Below are 18519 nucleotides of genomic sequence, written 5' to 3'. Positions count from 1 at the left end.
TAGTTACTTTTGCGTTCTAACCACATCCATACATTACACACATTACTGATTAACTGATTGCATGTTTATGTTCTTTGTTTATTACAATAAATTGGATTTGGTTGAGCAAACATGTCGTCTCCACCTTTTGTCATGCCTTTGAGTCAGGTCAGGACAGTATTTATAGGAAAGATATAGATTTTCAGAAGAGGGAATTACGTATGCCTATAGGTTATATGTCGGCTTGTTGAGCCGTGTGTTGCCACTAATCGGTTTTGAATTATGTTTTTATATTTTGTATTTGATGGATGTGTATGTAACGATCGTTTCCCACTGCCTGGGTTGCTATTGATAATATAAGCTAAAGCAACGACAGTTTCTGGAAAACACAAGTGTAATTATGGTCAGATATTGTGTCTGACTGATGGAGAAGTGAAATTGATAAGTCTTGTGATTCACACATCTACAGCGTCAGTTTTTCTTCCTGTTTTAGGAAGCAGTGACTGTGATGCTGTTTGCCTGTAAAACCGTGTCTGTGTTCTTCATATTTACGTAGAATTATAGCTTGTTCTTCTTATGTTAAATATGCGGCTCTGGTAGATGTTTGTGATTGGTCGTGCTGTGAACGCCGCCTCTTTTATGTGAACGCCGCACCGCTGGATTGGGAAACCCTGGGTTGATAGAACTAGTTGATAACCACCGTAATGACACAGCTTATGCAGGACTGCGGTTGTTAGGGATACTGAAGCCGGTTAACTGAAAGAAATCCAGGGCTTGTTGATCTGGATTCATAGTACAGGTCTCAGATCAGAAGATGAGTGATTTGGAGGAAGAGGAGGACGCAGTAGAGTCTGTAGTATCTGGCTGTCAGACTATGAAGAGTGACCGGTCCAGAGGAGAACCTCCAGACTTCAGTAAAGAACCTGGACCCTCAGACACAAAGTAAGAGAACTGATACCAACTCATTTATATGATGCATTTTAAGAATCCTCTGCTGTTTTCTATTGATTTTGTGTTTGTATATTAAAGTTTCCACTAAGACAACTGATACAAACTTTTAATCGTGCACACACACACACACACACACACACACACACACACACAAACACAAACACACAAACACACACCTTACACACACACACACAACACATACACACATACACACACACACAAAAAACAACACACAATACACACACACTACACATACACACACACAAACACACACAAACACAGACACACACATACACACACACACACACACACACACTCACAGACACACAATGAAACACAAACACACACACACTCACTCACACACACCTTTCCTTCCTTTCCTTCGGCGGTCACTCAAAACGAGTATGACTGTCCTCTCTGTCAGGTTGTCTTATTTGTGGATCCTCATGTGGCTGTAAAGGCCGATCTGTGATCCACAGATTCTGCTGCAATGTGGACATTGGAAGGTTGAAGTGGTGTGTGGTGGTGGTGGTGGTGGAGCCTGTCTCTGTTGAGGTGGTGGTGGTGGAGCCTGTCTCTGTTGAGGTGGTGGTGGTGGTGGTGGAGCCTGTCTCTGTTGTTGTGGTGGTGGTGGTGGTGGGCCTGTCTCTGTTGTGGTGGTGGTGGTGGTGGAGGCTGTCTCTGTTGAGGTGGTGGTGGTGGTGGAGCCTGTCTCTGTTGAGGAGGTGGTGGTGGTGGAGCCTGTCTCTGTTGAGGTGGTGGTGGTGGAGCCTGTCTCTGTTGAGGTGGTGGTGGTGGAGTCTGTCTCTGTTGAGGTGGTGGTGATGGAGCCTGTCTCTGTTGAGGTGGTGGTGATGGAGCCTGTCTCTGTTGGAGGTGGTGGTGGTGGAGCCCTTCTCTGTTGTTGTGGTGGTGGTGGTGGAGTCTGTCTCTGTGTTGTGGTGGTGGTGGTGGAGTCTGTCTCTGTTGAGGTGGTGGTGGTGATGGAGCCTGTCTCTGTTGTTGAGGTGGTGGTGGTGGAGCCTGTCTCTGTTGTTGAGGTGGTGGTGGTGGAGCCTGTCTCTGTTGTGGTGGTGGTGGTGGAGCCTGTCTCTGTTGTGGTGGTGTTGGTGGTGGTGGAGCCTGTCTCTGTTGTGGTGGTGGTGGTGGAGCCTGTCTCTGTTGTTGAGGTGGTGGTGGTGGAGCCTGTCTCTGTTGTTGAGGTGGTGGTGGTGGAGCCTGTCTCTGTTGAGGTGGTGGTGGTGGTGGTGGTGGTGGAGCCTGTCTCTGTTGAGGTGGTGGTGGTGGTGGTGGAGCCTGTCTCTGTTGAGGTGGTGGTGGTGGTGGTGGAACCTGTCTCTGTGGTGGTGGTGGTGGTGGAGCCTGTCTCTGTGGTGGTGGTGGTGGTGGAGCCTGTCTCTGTTGAGGTGGTGGTGGTGGTGGTGGTGGTGGAGCCTGTCTCTGTTGAGGTGGTGGTGGTGGAGCCTGTCTCTGTTGAGGTGGTGGTGGAGCCTGTCTCTGTTTGTCCTTGCGGTGTACGCCCCTTTGCCTCTGCTGCACGGCAGAGTGTGTTGCACCTTCCTGCACAGCTTTTCTGCAGTAGTCCCTGTTCAACGCTAGATTCTCCCAGTCTCTGGACATGATGTTAAACTTTTTCAGGCTGGTCCTAATATTGTCCTTAAAGCGTTTCTTTGGCCCACCAGGGGCTCGCTGTCCTTCTTTTAGCTGGGAGTAGAGGATCTGCTTTGGGAGATGGTTGTTGGGCATGCGGATGACATGTCCTGTCCATCGGAGCTGGTACTGCGTTATGATGGTAGTGATGCTGGGCAGATTAGTTTCCTCCAGATTGCTGGAGTTTGTGCGTCTGTCTTCCCAGTTGTTCCTCAAGATTTTCCTTAAGGCTCTTTGATGGAATAGTTCCAGGGCTCTTAGGTGTCTGCTGTAGGTGGTCCAGGATTCTGCTCCATACAGCAGGGTTGGGAGAATCACAGCTCTATAGACCAGGAGCTTGGTTTGAGCCCTCAGGTCTCGGTCATCAAAGACTCTTCTCCTGAGTTTGGCATAGGCTCCGCTGGCACAGCTCAGGTGATGGTTGACCTCAGAGTCTATATCGGCTTTGTCCTTTGTGGAGGACGCCTGTACGTGGCGTTGTTTAACGTGGGGAGGCTGGTGCACAGACAGACACCACACGGTCCTTGGCAGGTCTGGGTCAGGGTCCAGTGGTATGAAGTCCAAGACGACAGGGGACCCATCCCTGCTGCAGCCTTCATCCGCCTTCCCAGCTGTTGTGATGCTCCACTTAAGTCAGCCATCATCCTCCGCCTGTTCCGCCGTTGAGGTCTTTTCACTTTTTACTCACACACACACACACACACACACACACACACACACACACACACACACACACACACACACACACACACACACACGCACACAATGAAACACAGAAACACACTGACACACATACTCGCAAACACACACACGGACACACACACGGACACACACACACACAAACACACGCACACAGACACACACACACACACAATGAAACACAGAAACACACACACTCACATACGCAAACACAGACACATACACACACACACACACGCACTGACACACACACACGCACTGACACACACACACACCCAAACACACAAACACACTGACAAATAGACACCGACACACACATACACACATATGCACAGGTACATGCACACACACACACAAACAAACAAACACATGCACTGACACACACACACGCACGCATACACACACACACACAGCGTGTCAGCTGCGTGGCGTGTCCGTTTTATATTTCGGCTCCCATGTTAACAGGTTAGAGCGTGCACACTGCCTGCATGACACGCACGTCGAGCCGCGCCTAAAACGTGCATGTCATTACAGTTTTTTCCAACTGCTTACACACAAAATCTTTTCATGTCACACGATTTTTGAAACCTCTCACTCAAAGTGCAAAACTACACAGCAAATCTCCAAAACCAGAAGCTATTTCTCAGCCTTTCACTCAGCTTTCAATTGTATAAAACACTTTATTCAAAACATTACACACAATTCTCTACCTAAGACACAAAATCTAACAGGAAGCGACTTGCTATCCATTTCTAAACACAACCTATCAAAATGCTACACTTATTTACCAGGGCACACACACACTTCTCACATTTGCAAACACATTGTCATAACTGAACACTAACCAATCACTGCTTTAGTATAGGCCTATACAGAGGTCAAAGGTCAGATTACCTGTTTTGAACAATGGATGCCAACAATAGACAGAGAGCAAGAGGAGGAGGAGGGAGAGACAGGGGACGACAATGAGGAAGAGGAGGAGGGAAGAAGAGGAAGAAGAGCCATCTCTGATGAGATCAGGGAGAGAAGCCCATCTTGAATAGCTTTAAGGTGGCGTCCATACTGCATGCAACTATCTAATGACTATTTCAGCATTACTAATCAATCAGAATTTGTTTTGCACAAAGTGCATACAATTATGTCCCCCCCCACACACACAAGCACGGACAAACACTCACAACACACACACACACAACAACAACCACACACACACACACAACACACACACACACACACACACACACACTTATTCTCCTCTTTGTTTTTTTTTATACTTTTGTTTTCTTGTTTCATGCTACTGTATACAACACTGGGCTACTCTTACAGACGTAACGTTGTGCCCAATACATATTTTCTGTTTTACTGTAACATTACATTGTTTTTTACAGTGCACTTTTCAACCACTTTCAGCAGACTACTTTCCCTCTAGAACATTGTAAATGTAGATATATAAACCTATGAAAGACAAAAGAGCTTTAGATTTAGAACAACAGTGTGTACATGGTATATCCTAAAATGTACTATTATGAAAAAAGTGTTTGCCATTTGATGCAAATGCTTCATTTTGAGATGTGTTTATGGTATTTTGAATGCAGTGTTTCATTTTGAAGGAGATGTGAGGCATTTTGCATTTTGTGTGTGCAGTTTTGGGAATTGTGTGTAGAGTTTTGAAAAAAGGAGACATAGTTTTGAAAACGTGTGTAAGCAGTTGGAAAAAACTGTAAAACGCGAAAACGTGTGCCTGCTAGAAATAGGACCAACGCCTATTTTTCACATGACACGCAATCGTGTTGGAAGCGTTTCCAGGCAAAATAGAATAGGAAAAGATGTTTATATGTCGTTTTGACACAAATACATATTAATAAATGACATGTTGATATTTGAAAGCTTCTAGGTTTTGATATAAATGCAGATATAATGTAATAAAAAAAAGATCTATTTTCTAATACTGTACCTGTTAATACAGAAGGAAATATTCTGTAGGCTATTTTGCCGTCAATACTGCCAACGTTGTCTTTGCTGTAATCAAATCAATATATATTCATGTTTAACATGGTATTTCATTTTATCAATGGGAAACATCCATGTGTCCAGACAAGGCTAGCAGCAGCAGCAGCAGCAGCAGTCAGACACCTTTCTGCTGGGTAAAGACAGAAAAATCCACGCAGCTGACACACAACAGAAACACCACGCTCACGCCACGCAGCCAGTGTGTAACCGGCCTTACATGCAGCAAAACTTTTAATGCACTCAATGATTTCTTCACTCATATCATACTGTATCACAAGCTGGTTACAAGCTGTAACAAACCTGCAAACTGCAAACACTTTATAAACAAACACTCAAGGCATTGGACAAAAAGCCATCAAGTTATCATCATTGTAACATAATCCAAAGACATAATCTCATGACCTTTGACAGTTTAGTGTTTCTTGCTGATGTTAGTCTAGTCTATAAAGTAATCAATGATCTGGCCGCTCCACCATTAAATGAGTTTGTGTCACTGTGTTCAGGCACTGGGAGGAGAACTAGGACGACCAACAGAGGTGACTGTGCAGTACAGAACAGATCTACTGAGTCGGCAGATCAGTCTTCTCTGTTAGAGACACAAAGTATTATAACTCAGTACCAAGAGAGATCAGAGAATGGAACTACTTTGCTGGTTTTAAATTAAAGTTGAAATCATGGCTGAAATCACCCCAATCATGCTCCCATCAATCATCAACCCAAACAGCCAATCTTTATGTAGTAAAGTCCGGAGGACTGTACTACGAAGCAAGATTTGGCGTTACCGAGGTAACTTCAGGTTCAACCCAGGGTTTTCTGTATCACAACGGTGGATCAACATTCTTAGAAGATCAGGTGGAGTTGGTGCACGGAGAGAGAGAGAGAGAGAGAGAGAGAGAGAGAGAGAGAGAGAGAGAGAGAGAGAGAGAGAGAGAGAGAGAGAGAGAGAGAGAGAGAGAGAGAGAGAGAGAGAGAGAGAGAGAGAGAGGGGGCGAGAGAGAGAGAGAGAGACACAGACACAGACACAGACACAGAGAGAGAGAGAGAGAGAGAGAGAGAGAGAGAGAGAGAGAGAGAGAGAGAGAGAGAGACACAGACACAGACACAGACACAGAGAGAGAGAGAGAGAGAGAGAGATGTGCTCATAAAAGTTAAAACATTTATAGACAGACAACCCCAAAACATTCCCTGAGGAGTATTTTTATGAAAGATATAGAGTTCAAGTGGAGGGAATTACGTAGGCCTATAGGTTATTTGTCGGCTTCTTGAGCCGTGTGTTGCCAATGCGCACATCGGTTTTGAATTATGTTTTTATATTTTGTATTTGCTCCAACGATTGCTTCCCACTGCCTTAGTTGCTATTGATAATATAAGCTAAAGCAACGACAGTTTATGGAAAACACAAGTGTAATTATGGTCAGATCTTGTGTCTGATGGAGAAGTGAAATTGATAAGTCTTGTGATAAAAGTTTCCACTAAGACAACTGAACCAAACACACACACACACACCCACACACATACACACGCACACGCACACACACACACACACACACACACACACACACACACACACACACACACACACACACACATCTACACACACACCTCATACACACACGCACACACTACACACACGCACACACACACACACACACCACACACACACACACAGACAACACAAACACACACACACACACACACACACTCATACACACGCACACACACACACACACACGCACACACACACATACAGACTGGCATGGATACCCGACCCGAGGCCAACGGGTCCCGACGGTACCCGATGGGCCGGGCCGGGTTCAGACAGATATTTCGAAATGATGGTCGGGGTCGGGTCGGGCTCGGTCACATCAGCACGATCAGGCATTTGTTGTAAAATGGTGTTGCAGCTCCTTTTAAGAGAGCTCAGTGCGTGTGGGTTTGTGTGTGTGTGTGTGTGTGTGTGTGTGTGTGTGTGTGTGTGAGTGTGTGAGTGTGTGTGTGTGTGGAGTGTGTGGAGTGGAGTGTGTGTGTGTGTGTGTGTGTGTGTGTGTGTGTGTGTGTGTGTGAGTGCGTAGTAAGAGGGCAGAAGAGAGATAGAGAAAGAGGAAGCATGCGTGTTGTAGATGCAACCGGAGCAGAGTTAGTGGTTATTGATGTTATAACGTGGGTCCTGGAGGTAACCAGTCTCTCCTGGTTTTCTGATCACGGTCGGAAACGAAGCGATCAGGAGAGGTTAACACACTGAACAGTTAACAGCTTATGAACGTGCGCTTGTTGCCCCATGTGCGCTGATGCGCTCATCTGTTGACATTTCCAAATGCCTTCCTACAGTTGCTTAATAAAAAAGGGCTTTCCACACAAACAAACGTAGCCTACATGTGTCATTAGTATGAGAGGAAAAAAATTAGATTTTTCGGGCTCGGGTCGGGATCGGACAGAAATGTCTTAAAGGGGTGATAGAATGCAAAACCGATTTTACCCTGTCATAGTTGAATAACGACAGTTCAGTGGGTAAATAGGACATACATAGAAGCTCAAAATCCCGTTGACACCCCTTTACTATGAAAATCTCATATTTTGAAACTGCCGCTGAAAACGGGCGAATCCCAACAAAGCTGGAAGTTGACGTCAACCTCCCAAAATCCGGAACCTTAAGAGAACGGTCACGCCCCAACATTTACATAGGCTATACAACTGACCTGAGATCAGGTAGTACATTTACATAGGCTATACAACTGACCTGAGATCAGGTAGTACATTTACATAGGCTATACAACTGACCTGAGATCAGGTAGTACATTTACATAGGCTATACAACTGACCTGAGATCAGGTAGTCTTCTGAATCTAGCTAGGTCACGCAGATCTCTGCTATTCCATTACAAAATTCACTTCTGAAACTTTTTTTATGTGAGAAATCAACTATGTAAAGCTCAAATATGGGCCGTTTTACAAAAATGGATGGCTAATTGCAAATTTAAACGGCCGGTGCTGCCTGGGTTGTTGCCTCGCCGCCCGGCCTGCTGTGAGCTCCGTTACGGCTGGCAGCCATACCCGCGCAGAGTCACCGGTAACACCGTACTAATGGACCACTAAACGCCGCGGCTCTGACAGAGCTCCAGGGCCTGCAGCTCCCCTCTTCCTGCTAGCTAAATGCCCGGTGTGTGTGAGTAAGAGCGCGGTCAGCGAGCTTGTTGCACCAGCAATCTCTTACCACAGGTTCCAGTTACTCTTTTAATGTGTGTAATTATAATGTGTTGAGTTATTTAAACAAACGATCGGTGAAATAAACGCTGCTTGTCCGCGAGTCTCATTGATAGAGCCTGCGGCTGGATGGAGCTCTATCAATGAGAGCTAGCTAGCTAGCCTCCTCTTAGAATTCCTCTGGAATTCACAAATATTCATTATCTTGATATCGGACACCGTTATTAGCTTTATAAGACGTTTAGTTAGATGTTGTGTAAGTGGCGTGACAAAATTCAAACTGTAAATATACTTGAATTAAGGCGAAAAGGAATCTAACTATCCATGATTTGTAGCTAGCTAGGATTGAAGGGACAGTCACAGCTAACGAAACACCTAGTCTTCACAAATATTCATTAACTTGAAATCGGACACCATTGTTAGCTTTATAAGATATTTAGTTAGATGTTGGGTAAGTGGCGTGACGAAATTCTAACCGTAAATATACTCGAATTACGACCAAAAATGAAGCTAACTAGCCGTGATTTGTAGCTAGGATTGAAGGGACAGCCGCAGCTAACGAAACACCTAGTTAGTCTTCACAAATATTAACTTGAAATCGGACACCGTTGTTATGTTTATAAGACATATAGTTAGATGTTGTGTAAGTGGCGTGACGAAATTCAAACTGTAAATATACTCGAATTAAGGCGAAAAGGAAGCTAACTATCCGTGATTTGTAGCTACACATAGCTAGGATTGAAGGGACAGTCACAGCTAACGAAACACTTGTCTTCACAAATATTCATTAACTTGAAATCGGACAACGTTGTTAGCTTTATAAGACCTTTAGTTAGATTTTGTATAAGTGGCGTGATACTGTGTGTGTAACATGTGGTAAGAGATTGCTGGTGTAACAAGCCTGCGGCGCGCTCTCACTCACACATAACGGGCCATTTAGCTTCGCAGGAAGAGGGGAGTTGAAGGCCCTGGAGCTCTGTCAGGGCAGCGGTGTTGGTAGTCCCTGCTGTGGGCTGCAGCCGTGACCGAGCTCCAAGTACCTCATAGCAGGCCGGGGTCTGTGAAGGAAGGCAGGCCGGGCGGCGAGGCAGCACTGGCGGCTGAACTCCGACACACAGTCTTACCAAATTTGCAATTAGTCATCAATTTTCGTAAAACGGCCCATATTTGAGCTTTATATAGTTGATTTCTCACTTTAAAAGTATCAGAAGTGAATTTAATAACGAAATAGCCCGATAAACAATGTATAACTTTGCAGTGTCTGAAATATGAGAGTCTCCCATGTGTTTCTATGTAGTTTGCTCAAACCAATCAGTGCGTAGCTCATTCTAAATATTCATTAGCATACCATATTTGGAAGAAAAGCTCTTGTTCCAAATAGAGCCATATTCACAGGGTAGTTAAGGGCCTAATAAAATATCATTCGGGCAATTTTCAGCCCAACCAATGTTAGATACCCCATTAGGAGACCTTAAGGAACAGTGTAAAATATCCTATATAATCATTCTATCACCCCTTTAATGCCTGTCGGGCTAGGGACGGGTTTGGACAGAAAAATTTGTCCCGATCCGGACTCTAACACACACATACACACACGCACACACACATACACACCAACACACACATACACACGCACACCTAAATGCACACACACACACAAACACATGCACTGACACACACACAGACACACAATGAAGCACAGAAACACACACACGCAGTGACACACAACCACACACACACAAATGCACAGGAACACACACAACACACAAACAAACACACGCACTGACACCCACATGCTCACACACACATACACACAATGAAACACAGAAACATACACACACACACACAGGCACACGCACGCTCACACACACACACACATACATGCATGCACACATACACAAATACGCTCACACACACACACAAACACACACACACACACAAACACATTTAAACGTACACACAGACACACAATGAAACACAGAAACACAGAAACACACAATGACACACACACACACATACACACAATGAAACACAGAAACACAGAAACACACGCACACACACACACACACACACACACACACACACAACACCACACACACAAACAAACAATCTTGTGTGTCTTGTTGAAAAATGTGTTGTGAGCTCCCAGTCAGTGTTCCTGTTGTACCTCTCAGACTGACTTCAGATCAGAAGATGAGTGATTTGGAGGAAGAGGAGGACGGAGCAGAGTCTGTAGTATCTGGCTGTCAGACTATGAAGAGTGACCGGTCCAAAGAATATCCTCTAGACTTCAGTAAAGAACCTGGACCCTCAGACACAAAGTAAGAGAACTGATACCAACTCATTTATATGACTCATTTTCAGGTTCCTCTGCTTATAAGAAAATGCATAAATCAAAGCCAAATTCAAACAATCAGAATAACTTTAACTTTCATGGTTGGCTTCATACCTCTGCATCCCAAGTTTTAGATCGTATCAGACTCTCCCATTCAATGTTCCTTACAGTTTCTCTTTTATCATTTAATTTTGACAAATTTTTGTCAGGACCATGTGAGGATCTTATGTGCCAAGTTTCAGGCTGATCAGGTGAAAACTCGAGGAGGAGTTTGAAAATGTTCGCGTTTATGACAAAAAAAATACTTTGCAGAAAATCTTTTAAACGGACCGTTGCCAATCTGAAATGAAGACAGATTCAGCAACTGCACAGCCTATTGTCTCACAAGTTGAAATAAAGGTCATTGATAGGTTGATTGATTGAAACTATGGCGGGGCGGCACAGTTTAGGTAATTAAGGAAAACTGATCCCTAAATTTTAAATGAGACAATCAGAGAGGAAAAGCAGTTATTAGTGTTTATGATAACAGGAGAGTTTAAATAAAAGAAACATTTTCATTAGAGACAGAAATCAAACAGAACAGTAACAACACCTTTACTGTTCTCTGAGAACATCTGAGCTTTGAGACACTTTTGATCAAATGTTGATATCTTTCAACAACAATCAACAAATCACTTTAGTTATAAAGAGATTTCTTTGTTTGTCTTTGTTTTTGGGTGGCAGTAGCTCAGACAAGAGGGAGTTGGGTTGGGAACCGGAGGTGAAGTCCCCGTACAGACCAAAAGTACAGAGTGTGGACTGGTAGCTGGAGAGATGCCAGTTCACCTCCTGGGCATTGCCAAGGTACTCTTGAGCAAGGCACCAACCCCAACCGCTCAGGGTGCCTGTCCAGCACTCTGACATCGCTCCATTTGTGCATATATGTATTTCTGGCTAGTGTGCTTAATCAGAGTGTAAATTATAATTTCCCCACTGGGAATCAATAAAAAGTATAAATTATGAATTACTAAATTCACAGAGAGAAGAGGAGTAATGTTTCTGAGGAGGAGCTGTCCAGAACCAGAACCAGAACCAGAGCTGGACTGCAGACAGCCAGTCAGAGCAGCTCTGAAAAAAGTAAGTCTGTCCATCTGTCTGCTGATGTCTTCATGTCTCAAACACGACTGTTGTGTCATACAGCACCAACATTTAACATCATTATAAATATCATTACATTTTAATTCTACCTGACATTTAACTGAATGTTTATTCTGCTCCAGCGTAGATATCTGCTCTGTATCACTTCTCCTGTGTTCCTGTCTGTACTTCTTTTTTAGTTTTTAGTTTAGTGAATGTTTTAGTCATGCTTTGTTAACTTACTGCTGATGTAAATAAACTGTTCCTGTTGCTGCTTCTCTTAGACGACAGCTCCACCGCTACGTTGTAGTTTTCAAGCTTTAAGTTTGGAGCCAAAAGTGATCTCCATGCACCAAGTGTTTTTTTTTCTCCAGTAGAAGAACTAATCACTGTTTAAACTAACACGCCCAAACCTCAAATCTCATCAACATTCTGGTATACTGGGCATAAACAGGAGGGGGAATGAGAGTGTATCAAATTTTAAACCAAAACCTAGCAATCTAAATGTAGTCTTAAAGGTTTCCACCGGCAAACCAGCAGGAGTTTTTTATTGTGAAGCAGCTACAGTAAATGAAGTCTATTGTCAACGAGATTCACAGTTCTTGGTTCTTGGTGCTATTAATAAAAACAGGAGCTGCTGATGCTCTGCTTCCTCTGCTGTCAATCAAACATGTTCACTGACTCACAGCCAGAGGCTGAGAGACAAAGGAGCAATTCTAGGCTTGAAATGAAACACAATTTAAAAAACTAAATGTAAGTATCATGATGTCTTTTTTTACTTTAAGAAGGGATGATTACTTTATAACCTTTACTATTTGGTTTTCATATTGATAATAAAAAACAGATTGTAAACTTTTCTTCTTATTTTTGTCTTTTTTTCTAGAGATCGGTGGTCAGCATGAACATAAGATCAGAGTGAAGGAGACATATGAACGTGTGTCTGAAGGAGCTGATCAAACAGGAAGTGGAACCCTCCTCAACAGGATCTTCACTGAGCTCTACATCACAGATGAACTGAGTGAAGAAGTTAATACCCAACATGAGGTGAGGCAGCTCGAGACAGCTTCCAAGACGGAGACCCTCCATGACTCTCCAATCGAGTGCAGCGACATCTTTAAAGCCTTACCTGACCAACAGAAACACATCAGAGTCGTTATGATGATCGGCGTCGCTGGCGTTGGAAAAACCTTCTCAGTGCAGAAGTTCTGTCTGGACTGGGCCGAGGGTTTGGAGAACCAAGATGTGGATCTGGTGATTCCTCTTTCCTTCAGGGAGCTGAACTTGATCAAAGATGAGCAGTACAGTCTTCTGGAGCTGCTCCGTGTTTTCCATCCATCATTACAGGAGGTCACAGCAGAGCAGCTCGCTGGCTCTAAAGTTCTCTTCATCTTTGACGGCCTGGATGAAAGCAGACTTTACCTGGATTTCAACAACAATGAGGCTGTTTCTGATGTCACACAGAAGTCATCAGTCAACGTGCTGTTGACAAACCTCATCCAGGGGAAGCTGCTTCCCTCGGCTCTCGTCTGGATAACTTCCAGACCTGCAGCAGCCAATCAGATCCCTCCTGCGTGTGTTGACAGGGTAACAGAAGTACGAGGCTTCACTGACGACCAGAAGGAGGAGTACTTCAGGAAGAGAGTCAGTGATGAAGAGCTGTCCAGCAGAATCATCTCCCACATCAAGACATCCAGGAGCCTCCACATCATGTGTCTGATCCCAGTCTTCTGCTGGATCACTGCTACAGTTCTGGACCACATGTTGACTACAGACCAGAGAGGAGAGCTGCCCAAGACCCTGACTGACATGTACTCACACTTCCTGCTGGTTCAGACAAAGAGGAAGAAGCTCAAGTATGCTGAGGGACATGAGACGAGATCCACAGGAGCTGGACGGAGGCTGACAGGGAAGTTCTTCTGAAGCTGGGGAGGCTGGCGTTTGAACAGCTGAAGAAAGGAAACATCATGTTCTACCAAGAAGACCTGGAGCTGTGGTCTGGATGTCACAGAGGCCTCGCTGTACTCAGGAGTTTGTTCAGAGATCTTCAAAAGAGAGAGTGTGATCTTCCAGAAAACAGTCTACTGCTTCGTTCATCTGAGCGTTCAGGAGTTTCTGGCTGCAGTCTACATGTTCCACTGTTACACCAACAGGAACACAAAGGTACTGGAGGACTTCCTGGGAGAAGACTTCAAGAACAGAGACTCAAAACCAAAGTCTTTTCTTGAGAAGATTTCTAAGAATTTTGGAAAGAAAGATAGCCTGGATGTCTTCCTGAAGAGAGCCATGGAGAAATCCCTTGAAAGTAAAAATGGCCACCTGGACCTGTTTGCCCGCTTCCTTCATGGTCTCTCTCTGGAGTCCAACCAGAGACTCTTAGGAGGCCTGCTGGGTCAGACAGACAACAGTCCAGAAATCATCCAGAGAGCCATCAACAACCTGAAGGAGATGAACAGTGATGGGATCTCTCCTGACAGAAGCATCAACATCTTCCACTGTCTGACGGAGATGAACGACCACTCAGTCCATCAGGAGATCCAAGAGTTCCTGAAGTCAGAGAAGAGATCAGATAAGAAACTCTCTGAGATCCACTGCTCAGCTCTGGCCTACATGCTGCAGATGTCAGAGGAGGTTCTGGATGAGTTGGACCTGAGTCATTACAACACATCACAGGAGGGACGACTGAGACTGATTCCAGCTGTGAGGAACTGCAGAAAGGCTCAGTAAGTCCAGCTGTGATTATAAACACAATAAATCAATGTAAAGCTGAAGCCATCAGTATTAGAGTAAAGATACACACTTCACACACATTTAGATTATAAATCATGCATGAGACTGTTCTTAATCACACCCAAAAACAACAGATTTTTATATTTTTCCCCACTAGTTTTGGTGATATTTGTGTTTCTGTTAAACAGCTCTTGAACATCAGTAACAGTTTATTTATTTATTAATTTATTTGACAGGGACAATGCACAGCTCCTTAGCAGTACCAGAATTAGCTATAAGCTAATTTTCATCTGTAGTCCCTCGGCAGGAAACAGAGAATAACATCTCTGTCAGTTAACACTAGTAAATAAAATGCTAACACTGTAGTAAAGATTAAAACTTGCCCACCACAACACAAAAACACTACTTTGACAACAAGAACCACAACATTAAAACACCACAACTAATAGAACCAACAATAAAATCCCAACATTTAGACACCACTACAACAGGATTTCACTACATAGAGATTGGCTGTTTGGGTTGATGATTGATGGGAGCATGATTGGGTTGATTTCAGCCATGATTTTATCTTTAATTTAAAACCATCAAAGTTGTTCCATTCTCTGATCTCTCTTGGTACTGAGTTATAATACTTTGTGTCTCTAACAGAGAAGACTGATCTGCCGACTCAGTAGATCTGTTCTGTACTGCACAGTCACCTCTGTTGGTCGTCCTAGTTCTCCTCCCAGTGCCTGAACACAGTAACACAAACTCATTTAATGGTGGAGCGGCCAGATCATTGATTACTTTATAGACTAGACTAACATCAGCAAGAAACACTAAACTGTCAAAGGTCATGAGATATTATGTCTTTGGATTATGTTACAATGATGATAACTTGATGGATGTTTGTCCAATACCTTGAGTGTTTGATAAAAGAAGTGTTTGCAGTGGAGCAAGGCTGAATCTCATTTCTCTGTCTTACCCCTTCTCCTTCCCCCTACCCCTTTGTCTTAAACCTAGACCTTGTCCCTCGAAACCGAGTGGTAAGGGGTAGGGGTGAAGACAAACCCCTATGAAATGAGACACCACTTGGTTACATCATCATACATACTTAGGTCTGTTTGCAATACATATTTCTATACACACTGCATGGTGTGTTGTACATCTGTTTCAGTTATCACCGTTTTTAATGTCATTGATGTTCAGAAACACTTTCTTTATTAACAAAATCTGTCTTTATTGCCCAATAAAGTAAACATAACATTATTACAACTATTACAACTATTAAAATCATAACGTACACGTCACACACACATAAAAAAAGGCACTCAAATTTATAAAACTAAAAAAAGACACAAGACCACAAACAAACAAAACTAAAAACAGCTGTTCTGAAATTCCAGACCCCAGTCTGATGCCTGTTGGCCAGTAACCTTTCCCTCCAGACCCCAGTCTGATGCCTGTTGGCCAGTAACCTTTCCCTTCAGACCCCAGTCTGATGCCTGTTGGCCAGTAACCTTTCCCTCCAGACCCCAGTCTGATGCCTTTTGGTCAGTAACCTTTCCTCAGTAACCCCAGTCTCGATGCCTGTTGGCCAGTAACCCCTTTCCAGACCCCAGTCTGATGCCTTCTTGGGTAGTATCCTCTCTACCCAGTCTCGCCAATCTGTTGGCCCTTTCCCTCCAGACCCAGTCTGATGCCTGTTGGCCAGTAACCTTTCCCTCAACCCAGTCTGATGCCTGTTGGCCAGTAACCTTTCCCTCCAGACCCCAGTCTGATGCCTGTTGGCCAGTAACCTTTCCCTCCAGACCCCAGTCTGATGCCTGTTGGCCAGTAACCTTTCCCTCCAGACCCCATTTCTTTCATTAGTGTCCTGTATCACACTGACATTGTATTCAGAATCTAAATTATTTTTATAGCACTTCTAAATGTGTGATTGTGTAAAGGTGTTCATGAGATACCAATCTTTCATGAACTTGTGAATACACGGCTGTGCAGTGTATTCTGGGTACCCCTTGCTTTCAAGTAAGCTTGCGTCTTTGCTTAAAACTAAGGGATATCTATCCCTTCCCCTTATCCCGACCCCTCGAATTGGGATAGCCCTTACTCTCACTTGAACGCACAAAACTAAGGGGAAGGGGTAAGACAGAGAAATGAGACGCAGCCCAAGTGTTGTTTTTTACAGCTTGTGACCAGACCAAAGTTGGGACTAGGGGTCCGTTTCAGAAGGCAGGTTTAGTGAAAACTGAGTTAGTTAAAGGAACACGCCGACTTATTGGGACTTTAGCTTATTCACAGTATCACCCAGAGTTAGACAAGTCCATACATACCCTTCTCATCTCCATGCGTGCTGTAACTCTGTCTGACGGCTCCACCGCTAGCCTAGCTTAGCTTAGCACAGATCCTGGAGGTAACCGGCTCCATCTAGCCTAGTTTAGCCCAGATCCTGGAGGTAATAGGTTCCAACTAGCCTACTGCTCCAAATAAGTGACAAAATAACACCATATACACTTGTATAGTCACAGCGTGTACAAATAACAAGGTCACATGACACACAGCCATCTTCTAACCGTCTACATACTGGGAACTATATTCTCAGAAGAAGAAGCACTGCTACTCTCTGTTCTGGGCTTCTTTGCTGCAAGCATATCACTCCGCCCAAGTAGCAGAAGTAGCAGTGCTTCGCCTTCTGAGAATGTAGTTCCCAGTTTATATACGGTTAGAAAAAACTCATTTTATATGCCACATTAAGGATGGGTGTAATAAAAGAACTATTGATTAAGTTACAAAATGTACTTTGTACAACATCTTGGTAAAGTCTGAAAAACAGAAAGCTTCTTAAAGTGATGGTAACTGGAAAGTTTGTATGTACACCAGAAGTTTATGTCAAGATCAAGATCAAGATCAAGGTTAACTTTATTGTCCCACAACGTGGGAAATTGGTCTTGGGCATTCAACCCATGCTGCAGCCATAATAAAAACACATAAACACAATCAGCATGTATAAACAACAAATACTGTACAATACTATACCACAGACCATACTATGGTCCTGATTGTGTATAAAAACACAACACGGTGTCATGCAATACACTGGTTAAATATTACTTATAAATAAATAATAAATAAATAAATTTAAAAAGAAATACAACATACAACAATTACATATCTTCATGGTCATTCAGGCCTGTTCTGCCTTTTACTTGCAGCTATTTAGGAGCTTAATAGACCCACTGGGATAAATGAGTTTTTGAAACGGTTAAGTCTGCAGCGAGGAACTCTAAACCTCCTACCAGATGGCACCAGATCATATTCTGCGTACAGAACGTGAGACGAGTCGCTAACAATTCTATTGGCTTGTCGTAAAGAAGCCTGTTCATAAATACTCTGCACGGATAAGAGCTCTTTAACACCAATGATCTTCCATGCAGTATGAATCAATCAGAACAGTTTAGTTTTCAGCTGCACAGGGAGGTTGCCAAACCGAGCTTTAATACCGTACCTGACCAGGCTCTCCAGGACGGCTTGATAAAATATCAACATCATTTTTGTATCTACGCCATGAATTCACAAACGACGTAAGAAATGCAACCGCTGCTGCAGTCTGCAGCGGAGACTGTCGACATGTGTGCTCCAGGTTAGTGACTCGTCAATATAAACACCAAGATATTTGTATGAGTGGGCCTGAGTGATGGTTTGGTTGTGGAGGTCACCGACTCCCCGAGGGTCAGACACCATCTCTTCAGTTTTGGAAACATTTAGGACAAGGTGGTTATCGTCGCACCAATTCACAAACCTTTCAATTTCCATAAAATAATCAGATGGGTCACAGTTCTTTTTCAGCAGAGATAAAATCAGTCATCAGAA

At 43.8% G+C, this 18519-nt stretch overlaps 1 pseudogene; it reads left to right on the top strand.

The window, feature by feature from the left end:
* Window positions 1–680: 680 nt before the first annotated feature.
* On the top strand, window positions 681–14679 carry LOC120563180 (annotated as a pseudogene).
* The last annotated feature ends 3840 nt before the right edge of the window (window positions 14680–18519 follow it).

The sequence above is a fragment of the Perca fluviatilis genome, chromosome 7 (assembly GCF_010015445.1).
Source record: "Perca fluviatilis chromosome 7, GENO_Pfluv_1.0, whole genome shotgun sequence".
NCBI classification, from domain to species: domain Eukaryota; kingdom Metazoa; phylum Chordata; class Actinopteri; order Perciformes; family Percidae; genus Perca; species Perca fluviatilis.
The sequence above is the reverse complement of the archived record's forward strand: the minus strand, read 5'-3'. Positions and strand labels throughout refer to the sequence as shown.